We start from the raw sequence: 17,500 nt of genomic DNA on the forward strand, positions 1-17,500 counted from the left end.
AGTCGTAATGAGAACGGGTACATTATACGATGCTCCGATCTTGCTTAGCTTTAAGTAAGACTTTAAAGCGAGTAGACATTAAGGGTTTGTTATGGCTAAAACTGATTGAATGCATTCTTCATCCTCATTTGCTTTGTGACACCCTCAATTTTGAATCTAAAAACCCTCTCTGTTCAGAAACAATTCAAGATACATCATTTACTTACTTACTTACTTTCTCGATGTGCAAGAAAAGAATGGAGGGCTGTTTTTACATTGTAGTTCGATCACACAAGAAACAAATAATTTAGCACCGTGACACCTCAAGCTAATTGTTACTTATTATCTTGCAACGACAGACAAATATCTGATTACACCCAGCAAGCTAATATTACCAAATACCTTGCAATGTTCCTCTTTAAAACCTTGTGAGCAGGAAAAATGAATCCGGCTGAACAAAAAATTAAGGGATAAATAATACTAGTGGATCATTTGGGTGCGTCATTCGCAACTGATCATGCGGTGATCATGACCACCGTAGAAAATAAACATATCAGGAATTCTGACGTAGTCAGTAACTTGATCCAAACTGAGTAAAGAGAAAACAACAAAAAGTAACGCAAAATTCGTCAGAACTGGTTTATCACACATAAATTATTACTTGTTCGTGTTATTAAGAAATGAGTAACAGTGAGCAACTTACCAAAATGGGTACTAATCGACGTGAGGCTCGACAACAAGAAATGACTCTGCAAAATTTGATGATTTAATGTGGTTATCCATTTTAACTTTCATAACACAAATCATTTATGCCTAGTATGCGAAAAGAGTGGAACTGGAGCGGAAAGCTGAAAGGTTCTCAAGAGAGCGGATCGAGGTGAGATGACTGTTCATGATTGCTAGGAACAACTCAAAAAATACATGGTTTCGCTCGGCAAGGTTCAAAGTTGTGATTAGAACGCATACATTATACGAGGCTCTGGTCTTGCTTAGCTTTATGTAAAACTTTAAAGCGAGTAGACATAAAGAGTTTGTCATGGCTAAAACTGATTGAATGCTTTCTCAATCGTCATTTTGCTTTGTGGCACCCTCAAGTTTGAGGGTTTTGCTAAAAGCAGGCCCGCGGCCCAGCGGCCCGCGGCCCACGGTCCGCCACGGCCCAGCGGCCCGGCGGCCCGAAGGCCCAGCGGCCCGCGGCCCACGGCCCACGGCCCACGGCCCGTGACGGCCCGGCGGCCCGGTAGTTTTTCTACCCAGCGGTAAATCCGCGCGCATGCTCAGATTTGCATCGGGTTTGGGCGCGCAAATGAAAGACGGTGAGTTTGAATTCGTTTACCATTTTAATAATCATTTCAATCCTTTTCGAGCCTTTCTTTCGTCGCATGTTGCTTAGTGAAAAATGTTGTCATTCTCTGTTGTTTTCGTCTGTTTACAACAACAAACAGAAACAAGGATTCAAATGATTAAAATGGTAAACGAATTCAAACTCACCGTCGTCCATTTTGCACGCCCAAACCCGATGCAGATCTGTGCATGCGCGTGGATTTACCGCTGGATAGAAAAACAACCGGGCCTCCGGGCTTTCGGGCCGCCGGGCCGCTGGGCCGTCGCGGGCCGTGGGCCGCGGGCCGCTGGGCCTTCGGTCCGCCGGGCCGCTAGGCCGTGGCGGGCCGTGGGCCGCGGGCCGCTGGGCCGCGGGCCTGCTTTTAGCAAAACCCCAAGTTTGAATCTAAGCGAATTCAAAAACAAACCTTCTCTGTTCAGGAATAATTCAAGATGCATATTATTTACTTACTTTCTCAGAATGGTGGGCAGTTCATGGTTCCATCACACAAGAAACAAATAATTTATTACACCCTCAGGCTAATGTTACTTATTACCTTGATATGTTCCTCGAGTCGTTGCAAATGAATTAATTTGCAAGCAGCATTGGTTGATTGTTTGCGTGCGCGGTGCGTGCCTGCGTTCGTGAACCCCAGCCAAGCTTCTGAATGATCACTCAGAAAATAAACAGTTAAGTTATGCATAAAAGGAATGTGTGCCGACATAGTTACTGACTTTAATCCAAAGAAAAGAAAAGAGAGGCGAGTAGGAAATTTATTACGCATGCATTACTTGTTCTTGCTATTAAACAATGAGAAACAGTAAAGAGTTTAATTTAAAGCAGGCTTATAAGGCATATTATGTGATCACAATGTACAACTAATTAAAGAACAGAAAGCAGTATAGTTCAATCAAACAACAAAAAAATAATCAATTAGGAGTGTCTCATTACCTGGCAAAGTCTTCGTTGGAACGTGTTGAGCAGGAACAAGGAACCCAGCTACAAATAAATTAATGGTAATCAATATCGGTGGATTGTTTGCGTGCGTGCGTCAGTTACAACTGAATGACCGTGACCGCTACAAAATAAATGTAAAAACAATACCGACATACACGCATGATGGAAATGTGTAATTGGCCCGAGGGAAGGAGTTGATACAACACAAGTTGCGTTGACAACGGGCAACGGGGGTAGGACAACTTTAAAATCAGAGTCCTGGGCAGGAATCAAACCTACGACCACAGGCAGACAACGCTAAGGATGCGAGAGTGCGGCGTGACGTCACGCTATTTTGAGACAGTCAGCTAATCGAGGAAAATGTTCCATTAAAACTTCAAATCGCGTTGTTTCTTTTCGAAAACTCATTTTATGGACAGCTAGATAAATAAAGTTCACTCAGCTACTATTTTCTACGTTGTCCTGGATGATTTGATGGTTTTTTGGGACGCTTCGATTTCCTCTTCAGATCACACGCGTCGTCACATACGATATAAATAGTCTATTTGCAACGAGGTTATGCGCATGCCTTGCGCATGCATCAAATGGGATTCCTAACGAACCAATCAGGCAAAAGTCTCCATTGCTCATCATATTGCGAAAAGCAATGGAGACTTTTGCCTGATTGGTGCGTTAGGAATCCATTTGATGCATGCGCATAATCTCGTTGCAAGCAAGATGGTTGCCAGAAAAGAAGACAACAGGTCATCGAGCTTTCTCGGCAAGGGAAAAGAATCGATCGCTTGTTCTTTTTTTCAGGAAGATTCTAACTTTTAGCTGGTAGCCGCGTTTTCAAAGGCGGGAAATGATGAGGGGTTGCAAAACTTTCCTCCACCATGCGAAGGACTTTTTAGTGTTAGAAGAGTCTTAGAAGCTTGCGTGGCTCCCTTCGCCTGTTGGCGAATAAGTTGAAAGCGTGCAAGTGATGTCATCGTCATCATCAGTCCTTTTTGCGCCATGGAACGCATAAGGCCATAAGGTGATGTACCACTATAAAATTGGCTGTCGTGTTTGCGGCAAAAAACACGTTGTTTTGCCTTTCGTAAAAACAAACAAAAATCTTCTGTGTAGAGGCTTCTATTGTGCTGAAAAAACTGAGAAAACGCGCAGTCGACGAAGCGAATCAAGACAGCGGGTCAAGTTGGTTTGAGCCATTAATTTTCTTGTTGTCAGTTTCATAAATATTTTGAGAGTAAGTTTACAAGTATGACAGAAATGTTGTTATTTGTTTATGTTCGGCAGGAAATGAAAGCTCTTCAAATGCAGTTAGAACTTTTACAACTGCAACAGCAACAATCGGTAAGCTTAAGTTATATGTAAGTTACTTAAGTTTGTGACTGGAAAGTATATATACATCCAGATACAGTAAAAACCCGCGTGTAAGAATCTACATTTTTCCAAGTTTGGCAAAACAAGTTCTTATATTTGGGGGTAGTGATTGGCAATTTAGGCTAAAGTAGGTTCTTCATTAGGTTCCTAAGTTTTCAGTAGAAACCATTCCTGTACAAGCAGAAAAAAACAGGTTTGGTCCTTTATGATACAGCATTTATTTATAACTGTCTTGTCATGAGCCTTGTGCAAGACTAACTAAAAAATTAAATACACTATAAACAAACATTTTGCATACAAAATAAAATACTTAATGGAATAAGTAAAAAATGCAAAAAAAAGTCCTTTTGCCTTAAGTTTCTGGTCATATTCATTTTATGATGGAACGACATGTTGGTCAGAGCAAAAATATAGCTTTTTTTAGGCTCAAACACGAGGCAACCGCAAAAACCACACTGAAGGAATCCGCGCAGGCCTGTCATTAACTTCTTATCGAGAAGAAATCTGGACGTTTGCCTAAGCAAAATGTTTTAAATATGGTGTCATTAAGGGGTCAAAAAGAGCCTAGGCCACGCCCAGATTGGTCCCTTTAAGGAGTTTTTAGTCCTTAAAAGGACCGGGATTCTGCTAACTTTGTTAAGACTTAGTTGAAAGACTTAAGTCTCAAGCTCCAGTCCAACCCGTCTTTGTCATCGAAGAATTGCCCAAGACGGATTTTTGCCCTAAGAAGGTCAACTAGAATTTTCGAGACCTTTTTTCTGGCTGAAATTTTCGAAAGGTCAGTTTTTATCCCTATAATTTTCGGATCACTAGACTTTCAGCTAGGAAATCCGAACTGATGAAAAATTTTTAGGGGATAAAAATATGCCTATATCTGCCGTTTAAATACTAAAATACGTTAAACAATGCTATGTTTAAGTGGTTTTGAACTACATTCTCGTTGGGTGCCCCTGATACTATACGGGAAGCTGCCGGTTTTTTCAGATCCGATGAGGTTCGTAACATCAGAATGAGTCACATCTCTATTGATGACAGGTACCTGACAATCAGAGTGGAGAAAAGCAAGACAGACCAGGGAGATGAGGTTGTGATTGCCCAGTCAAGCAGTGGTGTCTGTCCAGTTTCGATACTCAAAAGATTACTTAAGCATGTTAGATATTAACCCCCACTCTAACGAATTTATCTTTAGAAGTCTAGTCCAAACTAAGGGTGCGTTCGATTGACCGTATTCCGGAATAGGAATACATGGAATATAAGTTATAAATCATTCGTTTTTAGGGAGATTCACATTAAAATTGTCAAACATCTGCTAAAATGCTATTTTAAACATATTTTTATTATCCTTGTGGCTTCGAAACGCGCCAAACATACCGTTTTAATCATCTCTCCACGTATTCTTATTCCGGAATAGGGTCAATCGAACGCGCCCTAAATCGTTTCATGAGCTAATTCCAAAATGATAAACCAATTTCGTACACGACGTAGTGTAGTAGAGCTGAAATATGTAAAATGCGGCCTTTGAATGAATATGAATTAACTGGTAATGAAATATTTCTGCGGCATGAGAGCAGTGGGGACTGGGCCTGTTCAGTGCATCATGGGACACGATGACAGTCATACAAGAGAGTTTTGTCACATGGAAGATCATTCTTGGCCAACGCCAGTACTATGAACGTTTTTTTACTTCTTATTTTATTTTTTATTTCTCTACCACAGTTTAAATAGTAGTTCACACTCGTTTCAATTCTGTCTTAGCAGCGTGGCCTTCGTAGGATTGGCATTCAGAGCTTACTTATTAAGTCATGGATCCTACCCAGGTTTCCTGCCTTATTTTCCCCCCAACGGGGATTTTTTCCGGCAGGTTTCTCCTGGCCTCCGTCGGGGCAGTAGCTGTTTCTGTAAACTGCCGCCTAGCTCTGTAATTCTTAGGTAGGGATAGGGTTAGTTATCGAAGTTATCATAGTGTAATCAAGTGTGATCACGACTGTATTGGTCTCAGCCGAGACTGCCCAAACAAACCCAATGGCTTTCTATTCATGTTGCGCACTGCATAGTGCACCAGAAATCTAGTAAATTTGTAATCTCAGATCTTTAAAGTGCGCTCGGTAATCGCTTTGGAGGAAAAGCAGATGGGTAGAGAAATTAAACAATCTGTTTTTTGTACTTGGTCTATCGACCACTGATTTATTTTTCTGAGAGGTTTTACAATTTGTGGTTTTTTTAGTGAATCCTGGGGTTTACAAATGGCTTCTAAACAAAGTCAAAATCCAATAGGTGTCAACACAAACAAAGGGAAAATCGCTGCACACGCAAGATTCGAGCGACCAACGCCAATAACATCAGAGACAAACAGTTTCAGCTACAGAACTCTTAAGAGTGGCTGTCTGTAAGGATCGAGAATCGGCGGTCAGCGACCCATTTGGCGAATCCCTGATATTTTGCCCAAAGTTAGCCTTGGGTAGACTATTTTCAAAAATCATATTCAAAAGTTCCAACGATTTTGTTTATTTGTGAAAATTGAGAAAAATTAAAAGTGCAGTCAAAATGCGGTCAGAGTGCGGTTTTTTGGTTGATCAAAAGGTGCGATGATGAACCTCCGCCGAAGTCTTAAAATGAACTCAGTTGACCTCAAAATAACAAGAATTTCAAAGCAATCAATCTTCTACACTACCAATGTTTTAATCTTTTCAAATATGATAGTACAATGGTTTTTCAGGCCATTTAGAAAACACCTTCGGAGACCGCTTCCGATAGCGGCAAAATGTAGCTAATATTCATCAGGATAAAAATGTTCCTGGTATGTCAGTTTTTAACAATTAAGCATTGCAGAGCTAAAATATAGGTCTTAAAGATTTACCAAGTAAAGTTTCAAGGTCGAACTCGAAACGCTTCCCTTCGAAGGAATCGGAAGTCTGAGCAATATCAACGTGCAAAATGGCGCCGGATTTATAACAAACATCTAACATTATAGTTACAATCACTTGCGTTAAAATATATCAAACTAAATTTACCTTTGACAATTTTAAGTTTAAGCATTGCAGAGCTAAAATATAGGTCTTAAAGATTTACCAAGTTAAGTTTCAAGGTCTATCTAAGAGACAAGTCAGTTAACTTTGTAATATTATCAGCGCTTGTCAACAAACATTAAAAAACATTTTTCTCGTCCCGTCACTCGATCAGAAGGGCACTTTCCATATCTTCTTTCGTTTGAAATTCACAAGTCGTTTTAGATTAGGTTAAACGCAATAAACACATTTGGCCTCTCAGACCTAAACAGTTTCAAAATAAAGATCGGTTGAAAAGAATTACTAACCCCACATATCTCAAGACTGCCTGGAATTTTTACTTCAGTCACTCTTGATCTTCCTAAAGCGCCGTATCCTGTAAATGCAACCTTGTTTCGATGTCTCAAGCGCTCAGGATGCGAGCAATACAGTACTCCAAATATTTTTAATACTATCAACTCACGACTTTTCGTTGAATTGCACAGAAGTGAAAAGGAGTTAAACAAAGTAATCCGAACCCAAACAAACAAACAAAGCCTGCACTAATTCGGCGCTATTGTAAAATTGGCACTGACACCATGAAACGACTGAAACCGAAAACGAAATTTACATTTACCTTATCCTTTTCTCCATTTTGTGTCCACCATTGCAAACTTTCTGTAAAAACACATCAGAGGCTTTAAGGGCCCACTGACGGATTTTTCGCGCGTTGCTAGGGAGGTGAAATGTTACTTCCGGTGACTGACGTCATCATATAGTGAGCTGACGAGAAAACCCATTCACAAGCAAAAATCACCGCACGAAATATTGTTTGCATCGAAGGTTTTTCCTTGCCCTTCCTCACACTCATTCTCAGATCAACTGCGCATGCGTAAACAAACTGACTTCCGGTTTAAGAAAAAACCTAAATTTCCGGCGGTCTTTAAATTGAATTAATTTTTTTTCATATGGCACGTTTCACCTCCAGATACAGAATGTAGGTAAGCATTGATTTTTTCAAATTATCTTTTTTGAAAATTTTATGGGTATTTCAGTATCGTTTATTTCTCTAAAAAGAACATTTTTCAAAATAAAAAGAAAACCATGCTTGGCTGGATGCAAAAACGAATACAAATTATGAAACCACTGATAAAACACCCAAATTGTGTAGCACGGAGACAAATTTAGAGTTTTCTTTTAATGGTCACGTGACCATGGGCGTGGCATGATGACGTCATATTTAGGGTCATTGGTTTACAAAAGTTGGAAACTGACCAAAATAATGTCAAATTCTCTCGAATTAGTTAACTATTACATCCTTAGCAACGCACCCCAAAAAATACGTCAGTAGGCCCTTAAAGTTCATATTCAGATCCATTTGTGGCGCTTCGAAATGCGTGCATGCTTGGCGCACAGGAAATTTACCAGAGAGTCACGCAACCGTGCTCACGAGCACACCCGTCACTATTGTGCAACAACATTTCGCAACAGGTTGAAAATACAGCGTTGGTCATATATCCTTGTTTAACTCGGTCTCATCTTTTCTTGAATGGCTCACTGTAGCTACAAAGCGCTTCTAGGTAAGGTCACCCCTTCCCAGGGCACACCTTGCGGTCAGTCCACAGATTATCCTGGTCAGCTGGAATGTATTGCGCTCAAAGACTGTACAAAAGATGTAACTGGCCATTTAAAGACCTTAAACCTCAGCGCAGATGAGGGTTTAGGATCTGAAATAAAGTTGCTGTTAGCCAGAGCAGGTAAATACCACCCTAAAATATAATATTTTGGTCTTTTTATCAGCTATATTATTATTATACGTTTTACTTTTTATCATCGTGCACTTGAGGGTGGTTATTCTCAACAAATTCTCCTTCTAGGGGTTTTCTCTGTGGAAGAACATCACTATGCCTTGAGCATTTGTCCAAGGCACAGGGCTGATTTCGGCATCCGCTGGAGGACAGGGAAGACCATGTGTACAGTGCCCAAAGAATTAGCAGTACATAAAACTACAACTGCTAAAGGGAGCCACCGAGTGGATAGCTTGAAGTCGGCGTTTATTTTCAAAACCACGAACACATGTATTCCAGTTGGATCACGTAAGTTGCAAACTTTTCTGCGAAGATTGGTTAGATAATGGTAATTTTTCTCGGTTAAGAATCACATATAAGGTGGCACACAAGGCGAGGAGTTTGCTAGCACTCTATTAAAGAAACAGTAAGAAATTTCCACGAGACAGTGACAAGAGAGGAGAGAGCGTGCAAGGAGAGGGAAAGGCGCTTTTAAGATGTATTAATTATCACGTGTCGCTTGTTTGTATTACACAGGGGTCACTTTTGCCTTGGGGGTGCGGGTAATCCAAGCACACCTTGCAGTCCTCATTCAAAATTATTGGTCTTGCGGGCAGGAAGTTCTCTTCTTTCTATGTATGTTTTAAATGTATTCTTTATACAGTATATTGACATTAATTTCTGTTCGTCTGTTCATTTTGTGTTGCTTTTGTTTCTCCATTTAAAGCAATTTGTAAACAATGCAACGAGTATATCAGCAAACAGGCCATGCCCAACCAAACTCTTGTGTTTGCTTCAGGTGGGGTGGAGCCCGTCCCCGGGGTCTCGCACCTGCAAGAGTTACCCGAGCCCCATTTGTTGGTAAGTAGTAATAAGAATCACTAGTGTAAATGGTTCGCTTAAGTGGCTCCTTTAACGATGGTATGAAATGTTTTCCTTCCAAAAAGAAATTCATCATTCATTCTTTCATTTCCTTTTTAATCCTTTTTTACTTTAGGGGATTTCTTTTCATTTCTTTCTTTCTTTCTTAACGGGTTTGTGTGGGTGTTGGCCTATGAATAAAATAAAACAAAATAAACATTTTATCATGCTTTATAGTAATTACACAATATATTTGTTTGAACTGTTTCAGGTAGAGGGGGAAACAGGCCGTTCAAGTGCAGAAACAACTAGTAGTGAGTTATCGTCTGATGACCTCGCAACTGAACTGAAGAGGCTGGAGATATCGTCAAGAGGGCGGGATGATGAGACGTTCCTCAGTCCGGATACCGGAAGTCTTGTTTCTTCTACGAGTGACGAGGCCCCAACCACTATGCAAGAACCTCGTAAAAAGTTGAACGAATATCTGGTTTCGAAGAACATCCCGCCAATAACTCAGCCCTGGATGGAATGGGATAAAGCTGGAGAGAGCACTAAGAAGAGATACACCAAAAGGACAGTGGAGATCTTTTCTTCAGTCCTACAAGATCTTACACCTAATTATGCAGGTTCTCTTTGGCAAGCGATCGTCTCGTCCCCTGCCATGAACAAAGCTCTTAAACTCGATGAATTATCACAAACGTCCAAGAATTATCTTCAGGCCTTAGCAGAGGCATACGGTAAAGCTCAAGGGTGGGAGACAAGAAGGCAGATCTTGTCTATCATGTCAGGCGTTGCCAGCTTCAATGATATTTCAAGATTTATACCAGGCTTAACTAGATATCGCTATAGCTTGGCCAACCTGCATCGCTTACAGTATGGTAGCGGGGCTCCCACAACGCACCACCCTTCGCCGAGGATAAAGGTTGATCTGAAGCAACTTGACCATTTTTTATCGTATATAACAAGTCCGCATTTGGTGCAGGATCTACCATTTGGGCAGAAAACGTTGAAACTCTCTTCTGGCCACCTGGTTGAGATACCAAACGTCATAAGGACGATGATACCCCAAAGAATAGCACGTCAGTACGCTCAGTACTGCCACGAAACTGGCTTTAAACCATTCAGTGAGCGTACTATGCTTCGTGTATTGGAGGAATGCAAGGCCTCGGTCCGAAAATCTCTCCAAGGACTTGACTACGTGGCCGCAGACGGTGCGCGTGCCTTTGAAGACTTAGAGAATTTAGTCCGCCGACTTGGAGAGCTCGGTCTCGGGAAAGAGTGGGAGTTGCAGTACGTGGAATTGCTAAAGGGTTCAAAATTATACCTTAAAAGTGATTTTAAGGTAAGGCTTAATTAAAAATAATAATACCGTATTTTTTCGAATAAGCGCCCAACCTCGAAAAAGCGCCCACCTCGATTAGGTGCCCAGCCTCGAAAAAGTGCCTACCCCCTTTTCCTCCCACGCAAACTAAAATAAGCGCCCACCACCACCCCACCCCCTCCCCCCTCTAACCCCCAAAAAATATTGAAGAAGTACTCAAGAGACTTCCCCGAAGGCGGAGTTTTCTTCAGAGTATTTTACAGAAACCTTTTGTTACATCTTCGCGTTTGATACTACCATTTATTGTTTTGTTACAAAATAAACATACTACTTTTGCTGAAAATGGTGAAAATTTAATAAGCGCCCAGCCTCGAATAAGCGCCCACTCTCAAGGTCCAAAAATTTAATAAGCGCCCAGGGCGGTTGATCGAATTGGAAAGAATTTAATCATTCTTTACAAAGACTTTAAGTATAAAATTTAAAGAATGATTTTAATTGTCACTATTTGTCACAATAAATGCTGTGTGTTTTAAACATCTTACAGGTCCACGTGTGTTCTTCATCTGAGATTGCGAGTCATTGCAGTGTGTTTGCCTTAAGTGACTCCACCAGTCCTGATCTGCAGCAGCAGTGTAGCCACAAACACGAAGAATGCTGTGAGCAATGTGAGATCCTGCACTCAACTCTTCAGAACATTTCCTCTGCAGTAGAAAGAGCATCGTTTGCCACGCAAGATGACAAAGAAGAGGCCCTGTTCTTAGTCAACGCTTCTGTGCTTGCCATCCAGTCATGGAAATGTCATCTGCTGAGGTCGGCTCACCAGGACCAGGCTCGTTTGGACGCTATCGACGCTCTTGATCAGGAGACAGTTTTTATCGTCAACGACTGGGCGATGAAGTTTCTTCCTCATAGATACCGTGAGTCCCAAACGGACTGGTTTGGCAAGCGTGGGTTATCATGGCACATATCGGTGGTGTACAGACGGAAGGAGGAAGAACTACAGTGGCAAGCCTTTATCCACGCAGTTCAGTCCTGCAGCCAGGGGAGTTCAGCTGTGGCATCCATAATGCATCATGTCTTGGAAACACTCAAGCACGAGCACCCTGAGATAAACAAAGCCTACTTCAGACAAGACAACGCAGGCTGTTACCACTCCACTCGCACGATACTAGCTTGCAGAGAGATGGCAGCAAGCACTGGAGTAAATTAAGTAGTCCGCGTAGATTTTAGCGATCCCCAAGGCGGAAAAGGGGCAGCAGACCGGCTGGCTGCAAGCTGTAAAAGACATATCAGGGCGTTTATTGATGAAGGCAATGATGTTTGCACTGCCGATGAGCTTAAAGACGCATTATTATCGCATGGTGGATTGAAAGGTGTAAGAGTTGTTTCCCTTGATACGATCATCGAAACACCTGACAGTGGGCAAACTATTACTGGCATTACAAAACTGAACAATTTTGAGTTTAGCTCTACAGAGTCTGTTACCTGTTGGCGTGCGTATTGTGTTGGTCGCGGAAAAATCATCAATCCAGGATCTTCATCAAGTAAGTATGGGAATTAAAACTAAAAGTGAGCTACTGAGAATTAATGGATGAGTTGCCGCTAAATTTAAGTTCTGTATTAAAATGCAAAAGTGTAAGACCCTTACTTTATTGGAGAACCTTACCATACAATAATTATCTGCAAGTACATGTATCAGATACCTTTGGAGTCCCACGCAATATTCTTGGTTCTGATAAATGAAGAAATGATTGTCGCAGTTTTAGGAGCAATTTAAAGAATTACCATTTTGTTCAATTTTTTGGGTGGCTTAAACGGGAAAACCCATAACTTCTACGTACGTTAGCGCGGCAGCGCTCTACTAACCGAGCTATGGATACCCATGTATTGGGAACATACGTTTATTTCTGTCATGGTTGCTTTAAAAACTTATAAATGATTTGAAAAAGAAATCAGAAAACAACTCTTTATTGGTATTAATTTATTTACCCAAGGTCCTCGATACCAAGTACTTCAGAAATCATTCTCCGAAGGAGATTTTACTTCCTTCCGATGTAAATCTGAAAAACAGGTTGGACAGACAGCTTCAACATCAGCAACTGTGGCCGAGCCATCTGGTGTCATTTCGGAAGACAGTGACCTATCCACAGGGGTTTATTCCTGTCCTCAAGACGGCTGCGTTCGTGTGTTCCAAAGAGTGTCTGCTTTAGAGAAACATCTGTCTGTAGAAAAATGTTCCCGATCCCCGGAGAAATATTCTCTAATGGATTTAGCGAAAATGGGGTACAAGACCCATTTGGAAGAAGGTGTTGGCATATTGCCCTCTCTTAAGGCCCCAGTTGCTCACCAGGAGGGTCACTTTGTACCAAATGAGGGATGGGCCCTCAGAGCAGCAAAGAAGGCGTATAGATTCAGCGAAAAGCAAAAGTCTTACTTACTGGCGAAATTCTCTATCGGTCAAACAACGGGCCGTAAGCTTGACGCCGAGGTTGTGGCGAGGGAAATGAGACGCGCCCGTGGAGCAGATGGTGTGCGACTTTTCCAGTCCTCAGAATTCCTAACCAGTTTGCAGATTGCGTCCTTCTTCTCAAGGCAAAGCGCTACACTACGGCAAAAGGACCCAGCAGATGAAGCCGATATCCGGGCATCTCAAGAGGAAGCTAACTTTAGTGCAGCGAAGGAGGTCGTTGAAACTATTCAGCTCAACCATCCTCTGGTATACGATCAGTACAACCTATGTGAGATGGCGCTCAGTGGTAACTTGAAAGTCCTCAAGCTACCGATGCTTCAGCGCTTGTGCGAGGATCTCGGCCTTGATGCACCTGTCCCGCCTGTGCGCAAGAAGGCTCCATACTTGGCACTCTTAGAGGAAATAGCCAAAAAGTGCACATGCCGAAAGTAACTCTTTTATTAATAGCTTCTTGGAAGTGTTTTAGCCTCAACCAGTTTTATAAAACGGGTTGAAAACGGGGGGAAGGGGTATTCCCTCAAAAAACTGCCAAGGTTCTACTGGTACCTCCTTCCCAGGTTCTCCCTCTTAGGTTGGTGCCTTTTAGAGGATGAAATCTGTGGAGTGGTATCGCCTAGGGTTCGACCGCAGCTGTAGCAGTACCTTTTAGGTTTTTTTTTTAACTATGAAAATGAAGGGAACTGTTTTGGGGTTGAACTAAAGCCACTTACGTAATGAGAATATTGCGATCAGAGCCGCCTCCACAGGAATGGGACTACCCCCTCCTCCCCAAGTCTGAGAGTCAATGACAAAACCAAACAAAACCAAAAAAACAATATCAAAGAAAGCTCCCCTACCGGGATGAAGTAATGAAATTCATTTTATAACTGCGTTTAGCAAGACCTAAAACAAAGATCTTACTTTGAAAAATACCCTGCGAAAAATTTTTACTTCTAAACGTACTCCTTCCCCACCCCCATCGTGACAACATGTCGAAACGTTTATCCCGCGGGTGGGAAGTTATTGTTGTTGTTGTTGTTTTTTAATATTATTATTCCTACCGGTTCGTGAAAATAATAGTTAGTTTTAGAAAAATACTAATTTGAGCAAAATTAACTCGTTTAAGTTTTAAAACCACGCTGGGTGGAAGGGAGAGGGTAACTGAGATTGCGTTACATTTACTGGACTCGAATATCAACATACGGTTTATGACAGAATGCCGTTTGTTTCGATTTCTTAACACATGTAGCCTTACGTGTTTCAGATACTAAAAACAAAAACTGTTTGAAATTGTGAAAACTAACGTCGATTCAAACTCTCCCTGTAGTGGAAAATGGCTTTCAGCAACGTTGTATGATTAAATACCGCCAAAAGCTATAATGTGGCACTTTGCCGGTTATTATTATTGTCGCGGTAATAACTAATTATTTCCAAAATTTCATCGATCTTTCCAGCAAACTACCTTCGTTTTTTTTAAAGTCATACAATTATTATTTCATTCAAGAAACCTTGGCGAACGATAAATATCTAGGAAAACGTCCTGGATGCATGGATAGTTTGACACAAAGGCGGCTGGTTTAACTGATTTATCAGGTTTGTTTAAATTACCTTGCGATAACCAAAGTGGACTGTCTACATCAAACTGATCTGTTCAAAGCACTGGATGTGTCTCCTATGAGCTCTTGGGTATTTCTATAAGCGGCAAACTTAAAATTGTCAAAGGAAAATTTAGTTTGATATTTTAACGCAAGTGATTATAACTATAATGTTAGATGTTTGTTATAAATCCAGCGCCATTTTTGCACGTTAACATTGCTCAGAGTTTCGATTCCTTCGAAGGGAAGCGTTCCGAGTTCGACCTTGAAACTTTACTTGGTAAATCTTTAAGACCTATATTTTAGCTCTGCAATGCTTAATTGTTAAAAACTGACATACCAGGAACATTTTTATCCTGATGAATATTAGCTACATTTTGCCGCCATCGAAAGCGGTCTCCGAAGTTGTTTTCTAAATGGCCTGAAAAACCATTGTACTATCATATTTGAAAAGATTAAAACATTGGTAGTGTAGAAGATTGATTGCTTTGAAATTCTTGTTATTTTGAGGTCAACTGATTTTATTTTAAGACTTCGGCGGAGGTTCATCATCGCACCTTTTGATCAACCAAAAAACCGCACTTTGACCGCATTTTGACCGCACTTTTAATTTTTGCCAAATTTCCCAAGTAAACAAAATCGTTGGAACTTTTGAATATGATTTTTGAAAATAGTCTACCCAAGGCTAACTTTGGGCAAAATATCAGGGATTCGCCAAATGGGTCGCTGACCGCCGATTCTCGATCCTTACAGACAGCCACTCTTAAGTGGCTAGCGGCTTGGTGGATATTCAACGAGGCTGGACAATCTGCGAGCATTAAGTCTAAGCACCCATTTCAAATAGCGCTGATAAACAGCTTTTAACTCTAAGCACCCACTTTAAAATGTTTAGCTTTCAATAACTGTGTGACTTGCATTGCATGTTGACTCGCATGGCTCGCTGGCTCACATTCAATCAACAACAACGTAACGAAGTCTCAAACTGTGGGGCTAAAAGAACATCGGTATCAACAGAATAGAGACATTAAGAAACTGAAAAGAAATACCAAACGATTGTGCTCGAAAATAAAAAAACTTTGCGGTGATCGAAAATGATTAATTGACGAGACGCCGACACACTACACGTCATTGTTAATTTTATGGTATATAACGAATTGTAATCACACAAGCTAATAGGGAGCTTAAAGGGGCTAGGTCACGCTATTTTAGGCATTTTTAGCACTGATCGAATGGTCATAGAATTAACTAAAATATCAAAATAACTGTTCAAAACTATAGAAGAACTCTAACAAAACACAGGGAAGCCATGAAGGGACATGGATGGACAAAACTGGAGAGGATTGAAATGGATTGAGTTTGGGTAAATTTGAAAAACGTCGGCCCACCTTTTTTCAAATTTATATCAGTCTATATCAAAATGTCATTTACAAAGCTTGAAAATCATTCTCAGTTGTTATGTGGCCGTGATTTTGCAAATGAAAGACTCTTGCTCTGCCAATATGACGTTTAGAGCTCATAATTAACAAAATTAAACAAAATTACCTAAAATAGCGTGACCTAGCCCCTTTAAGCACGCACGTTTTTGAGACGTGAACGGCAACCGGAAGAGAAAATTTAACATGCCAGGGCAGTGGTATCACCCAGATTTTTATACTAATCATCTCTAATTGAGAAAAGATACTTAGCAATGTGAATGTGGTTGTGTGAAGACAAGTTAAAAGCGAAAACAGCTCACTTCCGGTTGCCGTCCGCGTCTCAAAAACGCGCGTCCTTAAGCTCGCTAATGCACCTAGTCCAACGGCGCGTAAGCAACTGGAAGGAGGTTTTAATGAGGTACAAGACGTGGGTATACGAAGGCCTTTTTTTATTGATATATATAATTATCTATTTATTAATAAGATGCAAGGACTGAGTTAAATGTTTAATGTATCAGGTTTGTGCCCATCAGCGTCAGAAAAATGTTTATTTTCAAACCAGGTTTTGCGGGAAAGTAAACAATATGATTAAATTAACTAACTCAATGTCTTGATTAAGATTATTTGTGTATTGTACTGGAATTTGATGTAGCATTCACATTTAAATAATATGGAAATACCTGGAAAATTTTTTTTTAAAGTATATAAACATCAATGAAAAACCAAGTGAGCTTTCGCGCGCAAACATGATAATCTTCACACGTGAAAATATCGCTGTTGCTATGGTCACATATAAAAATCGGGCCTTCTGATGCCTGTCGTGAAATGATCTCTTATTTCATTGGTGTTTATATAATAAATAGAATATTACATGACCGCTTGTAGATACGAAATTCCTCTTTTCGTGTTGAAAAATTTTTAACTTATTCGCTGCGCTCGCTCATGAAATATTTTTCAACACGAGACAAGAAATTTTGTACCTCCAAGCGGCTATGTAATATCTTCTATATTCCCAAGGTTTGAATTGGGTACAACATTGATTTAGCCGATTAGGCCCATTTATTTCGTGGACTCAAAGCAGTACATACATCAGTATTACAAAATGGAAGCTACATTCCTGAACTGCAATAAAACATACACCTTTATCTTCATCAAATTGTTGTTAAGGGTGGAAAATCTCTTTTTGCAACATTGTCCTCAATTGTTCCTTCTATGGTAGCGTTCTTCTCCAGTTTCCCAGAAGTCGAAAAGGGATCAGATATTCACTAAGAAACAGTGACTTCAATATCCATATTTTTAACACTATTAACTACGGAAGCATTCTTTGAGATATCAAGGACCTCACAAACTAGCTGGTCATATACGACGCATTCCCCCGACGAGTGTGATGGTCTACCATGTGTATTTTGGGAGATGTGATGCAACGAAATCGAAATTAATTATTTCACGTGAAATTAATG

General features: G+C 40.7%; 2 long non-coding RNA genes and 1 pseudogene across 3 annotated transcripts in view; 2 read left to right on the plus strand and 1 right to left on the minus strand.

Moving 5' to 3' along the window:
• LOC137971262 (uncharacterized) overlaps positions 1 to 2,557 on the minus strand; it is a 4,876-nt gene extending 2,319 nt beyond the window's left edge. The window contains exons 1-3 of one of the 2 annotated variants that reach the window (XR_011116948.1): positions 2,255 to 2,557; positions 683 to 728; positions 382 to 430 (exon numbers count right to left, since the gene is read on the minus strand). This is a non-coding gene — a long non-coding RNA (uncharacterized lncRNA). Of the gene's footprint in view, positions 1 to 381; positions 431 to 682; positions 729 to 1,774; positions 1,883 to 2,254 lie in introns of those variants that run through there. The other variant, XR_011116949.1, reaches the window with a different exon arrangement.
• The window catches only part of LOC137971261 (uncharacterized), a 6,277-nt gene extending 260 nt beyond the window's left edge, over positions 1 to 6,017 (plus strand). Inside the window, exons 2-4 of the long non-coding RNA XR_011116947.1 lie at positions 797 to 856; positions 3,542 to 3,598; positions 4,664 to 6,017. This is a non-coding gene — a long non-coding RNA (uncharacterized lncRNA). The remainder of the gene's footprint in view (positions 1 to 796; positions 857 to 3,541; positions 3,599 to 4,663) is intronic.
• Positions 6,018 to 10,177: 4,160 nt separating this feature from the next.
• On the plus strand, positions 10,178 to 13,483 carry LOC137971974 (uncharacterized; annotated as a pseudogene).
• Positions 13,484 to 17,500: the final 4,017 nt, after the last annotated feature.

Source organism: Montipora foliosa, chromosome 9 (genome assembly GCF_036669935.1).
Source record: "Montipora foliosa isolate CH-2021 chromosome 9, ASM3666993v2, whole genome shotgun sequence".
In the NCBI taxonomy this organism is placed as follows: Eukaryota; Metazoa; Cnidaria; class Anthozoa; order Scleractinia; family Acroporidae; genus Montipora; species Montipora foliosa.